The following is a 12,013-nucleotide window of genomic DNA, read 5'->3' as shown; positions in this document are numbered from 1 at the left end:
TTTGGTCATCCATTTTTTTAATTATTAATTCATCAACCCCATATGTGGTCTAAGGCAACTTTTCTAGTTCTAACAATGAAGCAACAGCTTGTTTGGTGCCTTTTTGCCATCCTCTCGTTACGTCCGACTGAACACTACAATAGAAAATTAAATTAAATCACATTAAGTGGTTCAGGGGAAGAACTGAAATGTCAAGATTATTTATTAACAGTTTTGTCAACTTAGTGATGAGATGAGCCTGCCTATTATTAGATTACCTAATCGGTACCTAGCAAGTCACATTTTAAGCTCTTTTTTCTACGGTTTTAGACAGCAGTTGTATATTGTATATTATATCAATATTGGTATTAGTATCAGTATTGCTATCACTGTATCGAGGTAAGTATTGTATCGTAGTGTCCTAAAACTATACACAGTCCTAATGGTTATCTACAAACAACTGCTGCAACTGCTGCCATTGCACTAATGCACTAGCATACAACTTTTATAGTCTGACACTAACAGACCATACCATCACAAACGTAGTTGCTACAAACTAGCTGCCAACACAGACAAAGATACTGCCATACAAAACACAATAAAGAATTCTTTTTTCTAACGTACCCAATCAGAGGACTCATTTTCATTGAAACTGCACAGTCGAAGCAATATTACATAATACAAAACTTCTACAGATTAACTATTAAGGGATCATAGTGTAAGATTACAAAAAATCCTATGCTCAAATAGGATGCAGATCTACTTTGAGAGTCTGATGAATAATAACTGATGCACAGCTGTAATTTACTAATCAGCACAGTTAAGTGCAGGGAAGCAGTTTGTCCTCGCTTCTTTTTTATTATGCAAGACTTTAAAAGCACTACTGGCCACAGGCTGTCAGATTTTAACATCAATCTTTCTTTTTACCCACAATTCCTGGCAATTTTAGGGGCTGGCTGCCGGCTGCTGGCTGCAGTTGTTTAGATAGATACTGTCAGTCTTAAGCCACACACACATTTAATGGTCAGGATGTCTAAAAATCTAAAAACGGTAGAATCACTTTTACATGCTTTTGCGTAACCAGGTTCACAAAATTAACCTTTAACTATTACTCAGATTTGAATAATACACTTCTGATTTAATCTGCTGCACAATATTGCCTTATTTAGATCATCTTGAGGACTAATTTTCTCTTAAATCTGTAAATCAAGACTGACATCTTGTTAGTTTTAAGCTCCGCTGCGGGTTCCACAGTGATGAGGACAAATTTTGCAGCTAAGTACATTAGCATTTTTTAGCATTTACTCAATACTTCTAGGACTATAAACTCACTGATTGGCTGCTCTCGTTGAACAGTGTTAATAGTGAAGCTGCCCTTAGAAACAGTGTGGAAAGGACAGGTGCTTTCAGGTGATTGGATGAAATGTCAGTCAACATCGTGAGCTAGCTTCAACTAATATATCAATAAATTGCAGAAGAGGAAACAGCTTCAGATAATCTATGAAAGATAGTAGGAGTTAGCATATTAGCAGAGAGTTCCAGATGTCTGATTCAGTTTCAGCATTGTCCCACATCACACTTGTCATCTGACGTCGTCTCCAGCCCGGTAACGTATTGCGTCATTTCCTGTTTCGACACTGTTTGTTCACTTGCTGTGCGCTGTTGGTGCTACGGACTTTCTGCATTTGACATACTTGTTACAGCTAGCCAGCAGCAGTTCCCGCTAAGGCAGGACCGGCCTGCCTTAGCTGATGTTGGCAGCCTCCGAGCAGCCGGGAAGTCAGAGAGGTTGGGTGGCGGTAATGCAAAGCCTACACCGGCGGCTATAGTTAAGTGTGTCCCGGGGGCCAGAGTGGGCGACATAGAGGGTAACATGAAGCTGCTGGTGAGAGATAAGCATAAATACAGTAGGATTATAATTCACGTCGGTGTTAATGACACCCGGCTTTGCCAGTCAGAGGTCACTAAAGTTAATATTGAGTCGGTGTGTAATTTAGCTAAAACCATGTCGGACTCCGTAGCGTTCTCTGGTCCCCTCCCGAATCTTACTAGTGACGACATGTTTAGCTGCATGTCCTCGCTCCGTCACTGGCTGTCCTGGTGGTGTCCAGAAAACGTGGCCTTTATAGATAACTTGGAAACCTTCTGGGGGAAACCTGGTCTTATTAGGAGAGGAGACAGCATTCATCCCACCCGGGGTGGTGCAGCTCTTATTTCTAGCAACATAGCCAAGTTTATTAGACCAACCTGACAACCCAGGGTCGGGGCCAGGAGGCAGAGTCGCTGTCCTACACACCTCTCTGCTGCTTCTGGAGGACTGCCGCCCTCCGTTAAAAACATATTAAATACAAATACACATAGAAACACTAAGCTTAATAATGTTATTGAAGTGGTGTGGGAAGTCAGAATTTGTTTTACTCGTCGTAGTGTATCGTCTATCTGGTTCTCACCTATGGCCTAGAAGCTGAGAACCTGCAAGTGTGGTCTCAAAATCCTGTTCTTTCAGACCACTCACCTTCAACTTCACTCTTTCAGACCTATCAGCATCTGAGGAAAAGGTCTACTAGAGCAGATGTCTGTCTGAAGATGCCGTATCAGAGTTTAGGACAGTAATCGAACCAGTACTCCCCACAGTCCCATGTATAAGTACTGTTGGGGGTACCAACTTGTCAACAACACAGCAGACACATTACACTCAGTCTTGAACAGCATTGCTTCACTGAAGAAGAAAACTACAAATCAGAAGAGGCTTGCTCCGTGGTATAACTCAAGTGTCCGATCACTGAAAAGGACTACACGAAGGATGGAGAGGAAGTGGCAGTCCTCTAAATCAGATGAATCCCAGAGGGCCTGGAGAGACAGTTTGCTGATGTATAAGAAGGCCCTTCGTAAAGCTAGGACAGCTTACTATTCATCACTAGTAGAAGAAAACAAGAAAAACCGGGGCTTTCTCTTTAACGCTGTAGCCAAGCTGACAAAGAGCCACAGCTCTGTGGAGCCTCGCATTCCTGCAGCTCTTAGGAGTGAAGACTTCATGAGCTTCTTCACTGAAAAAATCACTAATATTAGAGGACAAATCAACCACGATCTCTCTGTGACCTCCGAGGTTACACTGCTACTTCTGGAAATAGAGCCTGACTGCTTCGTGCCCATCGGCCTCCCTGAGCTGACCTGAGCTAGGACAGATCAGCCTGTCTCTGGAAACAGGATATGTACCACAGGCTTTTAAAACTGCTTTGATCATTCTGATACTTAAAAAACCTTCACTGGACCCGGACGTTTTAGGAAACTACAGACCGATCTCCAACATCACCTTTATTTCTAAAATACTTGAAATAAAGGCCTCCAGTACAACTGTGAGGAACCAAGAGTCTCCAAGACCGCCTTCTTTCACCTGTGTAATATTGCTAATATCAGGAGCATCCTCTCTCAGAGTGATGCTGAAAAGCTCATCCATGCTTTTGTCACTTCAAGACTACTGCAACTCCTTATTGTCTGGATGTCCACATTACTCCATCAACAGTCTGCAGCTAATCCAGAAAGCAGCAGCTACAGTTCTGACAGGAATCACCCAAAGGGATCATATCTCTCCTGTTCAAGCGTCTCTTCACTGGCTCCTTCTTCTTACCTACAAGGCTCTTCATGGACTTGCTCCACTATATTTGCAGGACCCGATAGTACCGTATGTTCCTAATAGGACACTCAGATCTCTGAGAGCAGGTTTACTTGTAGTTCCTAGGATTCATAAAAGTAGAATGGGAGGACGGGTTTTAGCTATGAGGCACCACTACTATGGAACCAGTTACCTAAATATACTCAAAGAGCACTTCGCTTTGAGTGAGCGCAGACTAAACGAAGGAGGCGAAGTTACGTGACTTAAGCTTGTTACATACTCCACCAGAACAGGGAATCTGTTCCTGTTCTAGAGTATATCATAAATCATATTTAATTCAACAATTTAACTGTCAAAGTTTGGATTTCACAAGGTTCCCATGACAGGACAGGATGAGGATTAATCTTCTGGAACTGGGGGGCCTTGGGTAGCTGTCTGCTATCTCTGGTTTGTAACAATCATAGCTCTGCTGATTGTGCCACTTATTCATACTACCAATAAAGATAATCTACTGTGAAAACCTGCAAAGGTTTTTAATAAATAACAAGGGTGGACATTAACCTCTCTCTGTGTTTTGCTACTGAGCGTAATTAGGCTGGTTTAACACAGCTTATAACTGGGTGGAATTTTAAGCTCACTTAAGTCAGATTTTCCTGTGTGAATCGATCTAAGGCCAAAATCTAGACTGGAGCAAACACAAGACAACAGTGCAAACTATCTTTTGTAAAACTGGCTCCCAGTTTAAGATAAAAGGGTTAAAGTTTTTGCCAAATGAGGCCCACACAACTTTAAGGAGGACAATTATCCATGTATGGGTTTGTGCATGTGTGTGTGTGAGTGACACTAATGACAGGGTTAGTAAACCACCACCACCAACACCACAACCACTAGCCCAATGTAGGACACACAAGAAGCACACAGCAGGGTACTTACATAAACACAATTACCACACACACTTTTTTCTACATACAATATATCAGATCTTTGCAGCAACTATAACATGTAAGGGTTGACACAGATAATGTCATCACCGACTCCTTCGTTCTTATGAAAGACATAAGGGAGTCCAGCTTGTTTCCATGGCAACGTACGACTAGGCTTATCCACACACTGAAACAAACCAAAGCAGATTGGTGTCACTGACATCTTTAAAAAACAAAAAGGTCAGATTTCCTTGGGTTTTCACCATTGGTTAAAGCAGCGCTTAAGATGGCACTCGGGTGGAAATGGTGCCTCCAGTCTATAGCACACATAGCAGTGTTATAGTGGGGAAAAGCTCGCTCAGCATCACTCTGCATTGGCATCAGACCGAAGTCAAGCCAAAAGTGAGGTTTCCAGAGGCAAGACTGTGTCATCTGTCTATTTATACAGTCAAGGTAGCTGCAGCCTGTATCCTAATCACTTCTGGTGGCCTTGTTAGTGTCTGAAGTCTGCCTTTGTTATTAAGCTGTTATCAAGCTATTAATTAGTTTGATTGCCGTTGCTAGGCAATCAAACTCTTGTTCTTCTACGTCTTTATTATTATTATTATTATTATTATTCTTCCGTACGTTTTTTGGCTCAGCATATCTTCAGAATGCATGGGCCGATTCAAACCATTCAAACATCAAAAGATTCAGCTCATTAAGGACATTCCCGGAAACCTTCAATAATAATTACAAATATTATAATATTAAAAATATTAAACATTTTCCACCCTCAAATTAACATTGGAGTCAATGGGAGAGCCCTTCAAACCATGCATTTTGCAAAATGCTACTGCTCCTACAAATATTAAGTTAGAGAAACCATTCGAGGCTTAAAATACTTCCAACGTCTTGGTCTTCAAAAGTTGTATTCAGAATTTGGAAGTTCAGCTCCGTCTTCAAATGACAGGGGATTAAAGATGAAGTGGTTTTTGAGGTCTCCTCTGAGTTTAACATTAGTGTGTATTGCGTGGAATGTTGGGAGCTAGAGTGGGTGAGTCATCGCTCAGAGTGCGGGAGGGAAAAAAATTAAACCAGTTTCTGCGTTTCTATCCTGCTGTCACGTCTGCACCTTTTGTCTGACAGGGATAATTTGGCCACCAGTTCGAAGGAAAAATGGTCTGGGTTCTGTTGGTGTCGGTCTTAAAACTCAACACCAAACAGTTTTGCCTGTAGATCGAGCTGTTCGGGGAGAGTGCCGGTCATTCCTCCATTAAGACATAATGTAAAACCAAAAACAGAGAAGCAGAGCTGCCATATTTTCTAACTCGCCGCCATCTCCACATCTTCGACATCCCAGACATAAAAATCGTACCAGTTGTAGAGCAACTTCTTGGGATTCTGACGGTGTTCTTATTTTTCGTCTAAAGTCTTCGGTTTGGAGAATATGAGACGTTGTTCGGAGGGTGGTTTTACATAGGAAATGCATTAGGAGGGGGAAAGAGAGCTGCAGTTAGGGGCAGCTGATAAACATTCCGGTTGCCATGGATGCAGGCAGGCAGGCAGGCAGGCAGGGCTGTTACCATGGTGACATGCTGACACACTAGAAGCATACAAAGCGGCCATATTTGTAGTCTTTATCAGACTTTAAGCATTATATCTGTCATATTGATCATCCTTCAGCTGTATACTACTTTTCCACATTCAAATCACACAGCCTGAGCTTCTTATAGTCTTATGGTATTATTCCACCCTCAGACCTTTCATATGGTATATTCACAGGCTATTCTTTAAGGTCGTGACTTCATACTGTTCTTGTCTTCAGCTGTTTCTCTTTCATATCTTCATAATATTAAAACATTTTCTACTTTTCCAGATAAGAGCTTCATCTTTCTAAATTCTTAACTGTGTTTCAGCAAATTAAGTTCAGATTGCAGATTCTCCAGCAATTCAGAGCAATCGTTCACATCAGCATTCAAAGCAATGCTTCAGCTGCGGCAATCAAACTTGCATTTTCTTCAGGAAATGCTTTTCTAGTGTTAATTAATACCGTATTTTCACGACTATAAGGCGCACCTAAAAGTCTAAAATTTTCTCAAAAGTCGGCCCTGCGCCTTATAATACGGTGCGCCTTGTGTATGGGTTGAGTACCAGACAAGGGGACGTGGTACGTAAACTACGTACGCTGGCAGCAATTCACCAATCAGCTGAACAGTACGTCATACGTACACTACGTACACTAGCAGCGATGAACCAATCAGATGGATACTACATAACACACCGGTTCAGCCGATTGGTGAATTGCTGCCAGCGTACACTACGTACGCTGGCAGCAATTCACCAATCAGCTGAATGCTACGGTACTGGCGCAGCAACTTCCAGCGGATTACAGCTTCCGCGTTATGCAGTGACAACATTGCCAGCAAAAACATCCAGCCCAGTCACATCACCAACATGGATGAAGTCCACCTCACTTTCGAAATCCCCGTGAACCAAACTGTGGAGAGAATGGGGACCAGCACTGTATCAATACGGACTGTAGTGGTGGACTGGATGGTAATGGACAGAAACTTCCACCTATGGAAGAGAAAGACTCTGCCTAAAGAAATGTTTCCAGCAGGAGTCTTTGTTAAGGAGAAATGAGGAGACGAGGAGTGGCTCAGGGAAGTTTATGTATAGAGACCGGGTGGTTTTTTTCCACGCATCACCCTCGCTGCTGATCCGCGACTCCGCGTACGCCCGTCTCACCGCTGGTGTAAAAATACAGGCGAAGCAGATGAATTCATAGCTTGCCGTTATCCCGGGAGGGTTAACAAAGAACTCCAACCGCTGGACATCGGCGTAAACAGGGCGTTCAAAGTAAAGTTGCGAGCGGTGTGGGAGCGATGGATGGCGGACAGCGAGCACAGCTTTACTGGGAGGCAGCGCCGGGTGAGTTACGTCAGTTATGTGAATGGATTGTGGACACATGGGCTCATGTTTCTGCAGTGACTGTTGCCCGAGCTTTTGTGAAAGCCGGCATAATTTCCGAACAATAATAATAATAATTTCCGAACAGCCAGCCGGCAACGTGTGTGGCTGTGACTCTGACAGTGACGAGAGGGAAGCTGGCAGGTTTGAACTCGCGCAGTTGTTTCCTGTTTATTGTTGTAATAAATGTTCTGTACAGTCAGCCACTGGTAAGGATGAATTAGGAATCACTGTGGTGCATCTGATTAAAATGCGGGACAACGTATATCCGAAGATGGTCTTTATTTATTAATAAAGTGTAAAGATAAAGTTGGAATCACAACAGGCATTCAGCAGCAGCCACTGTTCTGCCCATAGAAACACACACGCTGTTTCTCTGTCACTGCCACCGTCGAGAGAGAGGCTGCACCGGCTCCTCACTGATATCCAGCCGGTTTTTACTGAATCGCTGCTGATAGAGATGTGAGCGGCTTGCGGAGGATGTTTCCTGGGTTTTCGCTTCTGCAGCGCAACGTAACTCTCTGTCTTAAAGCTGAGATGCGAGGGTCCGATCGCAGGAGAGTTGCTCAGGGAAGTTTACGTAAAGAGACCGGGTGGTTTTTTTCCACGTATCACCCTCGCTGCTGATCTGTGACTCCATGCGCGCCCATCTCACCGCTGGAGTAAAAAACCAGGTGAAGCAGACGAATTCGGAGCTTGCCGTTATCCCGGGAGGGTTAACCAAAGAACTTCAACCGCTGGATATCGGAGTAAACAGGGCGTTTAAAGCTAAGCTGCGAGCGGTGTGGGAGCGATCGATGGCAGACGGCGAGCACAGTTTTACCAAGAATGGGAGGCAGCGCCGGGCGAGTTACGCCACCATATGTGAGTGGATTGTGGACACATGGGCTCATGTTTCTGCATTGACTGTTGTTCGAGCTTTTGTGAAAGCCGGCGTAATTTCCGAACAGCCAGCCGGCAACGACAGTGACTCTGACAGCGATGAGAGGGAAGCTGGTATGCAAGCACTCGCACAGTTGTTTTATTCTGACACTGAAGATGAGGACTTTGATGGGTTTGCGGGAGAGGATTGATTAAAATGTGAGTGTATTGTACATAGCTGTAATAAAGTTCGACTTAACTCTATGTTTTTGTCCCGTTACCTTTTTATTTACGTACTGGTATGTTTTAGCGTAGCATGCGTCTTAGCGTCTCAGTGTTGTCCGAGCTTTTGTGAAAGCCGGCATAATTTCAGAGCAATAATGAATTAGGAATCACTGTGGTGCAATTTATATCCAAAGATGGTCTTTATTTGTTAATAAAGTGTAAAGATAAAGTTGGAATCACAACAGGCATTCAGCAGCAGCCACTGCTCTGCCCATAGAAACACACACGCTGTTTCTCTGTCGCTGCCAACGTCGAGAGAGAGGCTGCAACGGCTCCTCGCTGATATCCAGCCGGTTTTTACTGAATTTACGTACTGGTATGTTTTAGCGTAACCTGCGCCTTGTAGTACGGTGCGCCTTGTGTATGCGCTGAGGACAGAAATAGACCGTGTAACTGACACTGCGCCTTATAATGCGGTGCGCCTTATGGCCGTGAAAATACGGTAGTTTGGAAACAGTCAAACAACAGGCTGATAGAAGCAGTTATCGACTACCTTTATGTATTCGACTAATAGTTGACTAATAGTTGACTAATAGTTGACTACTACAGCTAATTGCTCGTTGATTCATGCCGCTGCCATGTATGGTACTTCTGCAACTGCTGCGATGTATGTACCTAGCAGTCAATAATGCAAATGTGCAGTTACTGCGTCCAAGGAAGCATGAAGAGGAGGATGATTTTGTCTGGTCAAAGCTATCCTGCGTGTCCAGTCTAAAGGTGAAGATCTTGGCCCGAACCCGCCGGGTTGGTTCGCCCATAATTGTGTATCATTTTACACAGCATCAGTCTTTGAAAAGCTGCGTGTCTGATGTGTGTGTGTGTCCGCTCGCCGCTGACAGCCCATTCTCGCATCTGCCCGACATGCACCACCGAATCTAAACAGCTCATCCAAGTTTCAAACCCTGGACCTCTCGCACCCAAAGCACCAATCATCCCTCTATACACCATGAGCCAGAGAATCGTTCTGCGTGCCATGTGATGACATCACTAACAACCCATCAATAGCTGGGATAGGCTCCAGCCCACTGTGACCCTGACGAAGCAGGTTAATAGATGATGGATGGATGGTTAACTACAGTAGGTGCCCTCATGCTGTTATAATAGTGTTATTAGTAAAGCAGCTTGTTAATGGTGACACAGCAACACCTGCACAGGTAAAAATACTTTGGTTTCCTAGTGCTGCTGCATAATGAGCAGCGACACACTGAGACGGTGTAGGATCTTTAATCAGCGTGAACTCTGTGCAGGAGATTCCTGTTTTTATCATCTTCACCAATCTAAAAACAGTCACTCTGACACCCCTTCCTGCCATGATGTTGCCGTGGCAACACACGCACACACACACACACACACACACACACACACACACACACACTCACTCCCGACTTTCAGTAGAGGAAGAGGCAACAGTGCAATCAAATGGCATTCAGAGCCAAAAAGCTCTTTCCTGTAATTATCCCCTTGAATTAAAGCCAGAGGTCTGACACATCATGTGTGCGTGTGTGTGTGTAGGAGTGTGTGTGTTTTTAAGGTAATGGCTGGGTAAGAGCAGAGAGCGTGATTCCGTTGCCACAAACAAGACCACCGCAGATGAAAAAACTAGTAGTGCGCACTCACAAGTCAGGTAACACTTTCAAGAAGGAAACGGCACAAACTTACCGGTATTGTTTTCTTCACAAACACACTTGTCCTAAACAACCAGCCGAGATTCCCTGTGTGCCGCACAACAAAGCAGCTTTGTTGTGTTTGTGTCGCTGGCTGTAACACAGTCTCTGAATTTCCACTCATTTTTGTTAGCATGAGTTTGCATATTTCATGATGTGATTGCTGGAAGCTGTGTGTGTGTGTTGCCGTGAAATGGCTGGACAAAGGTAAAGAAGGATTCAAGTTGTTAAAAAAAATAAGAATATCTAGTCGATAGGTTCTGGCTTGACCAAAATTCTGATTGGTCGAATTTGTGTAGCGTTAATTTTATCAGGAGGAATGTACTAAGGAAAGTGCTAATGGGGGTGTTTTCGGCGCACCAGTTTTATAGGGGAACAGTCGATCTTTGAACACCCCCTTGTTTTCACTACTTTGGTTTAGCCCGACCCACTAGAGACAGAGAGTACCAGCCCGGCGGTTTGCTGAATATTTATTTAGCTTTGACCGTGTCATTTAAGTCAGTCCTCCTCTATCATGTCAGAGTCATCTGCAGTGTGGCAGCATTTCATGAAAATAGACAACGGAAAAAAAGTTTGCATCCTGAATTTCCCCTCGCGGATCAATAAAGTGTCAACTACAAACATCGTATGTCACCTAAAAACGGAAAGCTGCCTTGTCTGTGTTAGGTTGCCCCGTCCATTTTGAGCATATGAACATTGACGTATTTCAATGTTTTAGTCTAATAAATTGTTTTATAACTGTAGGTGCGCCCGCTCACAACAGCAGCAGCATGCTTCAGACATACCCAGACCACACCGGATGTCATTCAGTGAAGCTGCGCTCCTGTGTTCAGTGTACAGAGTGAAATGATAGTGTCTGTAAAATATTATAACATGACAAAAACAATTGTGTAAATATTCCGCAACATGTTTTGTGCTGATATCACTAGATGAGGGTATATTTTTCAGAAATCCTGAACTATAATATTGCGCAGATGCATAATAAACAAATAAATTAGTATTCTTTGTAGTCTTTATTTTACTACTACCATTATTTGTTAACCTTTCCTGCTTCAACTTCCCCATCGTAGTCAGGAAGCACAGAGGAGCGATACAGCTCCAGGGACCCCCCCTTCTTCCTTTGACTTTGCAGCCAGGAGCTTTTTTCCCCTTGCTCTGCCATTTGCTTTGTAATACTTTCAAAATACAACCCGGTTATATGAAGCCCTCTAGTTTCACTTGAATAGAATTTTCCCCTTTCCACTGACTGCTTTCCGCTCCGTCGTCCGCCATGGTTGTTGTTCGTCTTACCGCTCGTGTGTCGCAGAATTGTAATTCACTGATGCAAAAGACGGATATATGCAGCATGGCCGTTGACACAGGTCGCATTGCAAAATCATACATATTACAAATCTGATTTACAACCACATATGAAAGTGGCCTGATTCAGATTAAAAAAAATCAGAATTGAGCTGTTCAGACTGTCATGAAAATATCAGATCATATCAGGTCACATATGGGGAAAAAAATCAGAATTGGTTCACTTTGTCCAGCAGTCTGAACATATACCTTTTTACAGCCTCTACTAACTACTTTTTTCACTCACATTAGCTTTAAAAAGCCTGGAGATCAGCCAAAAACTCACTGAATTTTCATCATGTGACTGCCGGTCACGTGCGAGTCAATTATTAGAGCCCGAGCACCGAAAGGTGCAAGAGCCCTATTGAAATGCAAGGAATTATTATTATGATTCTCCC

The 12,013-nt window shown here is 43.5% G+C and overlaps 1 protein-coding gene across 17 annotated transcripts in view; it reads right to left on the bottom strand.

Annotated features, from left to right (window-relative positions):
• LOC114445680 (pleckstrin homology domain-containing family A member 5-like) overlaps positions 1 to 12,013 on the bottom strand; it is a 210,827-nt gene that overhangs the window by 135,112 nt on the left and 63,702 nt on the right. Inside the window, exon 1 of one of the 17 annotated variants that reach the window (XM_028420878.1) lies at positions 10,273 to 10,515. The exons of the other annotated variants lie outside the window; for them this stretch is intronic. The gene's annotated coding sequence lies outside the window, so the exon portion shown is untranslated. Of the gene's footprint in view, positions 1 to 10,272; positions 10,516 to 12,013 lie in introns of those variants that run through there. 17 annotated transcript variants of the gene reach the window in all.

This window comes from Parambassis ranga, chromosome 2, assembly GCF_900634625.1.
Source record: "Parambassis ranga chromosome 2, fParRan2.1, whole genome shotgun sequence".
Classification (NCBI taxonomy): Eukaryota; Metazoa; Chordata; class Actinopteri; family Ambassidae; genus Parambassis; species Parambassis ranga.
Note: the sequence above shows the minus strand (reverse complement) of the source record. Positions and strands in the feature narration are given on the sequence as shown.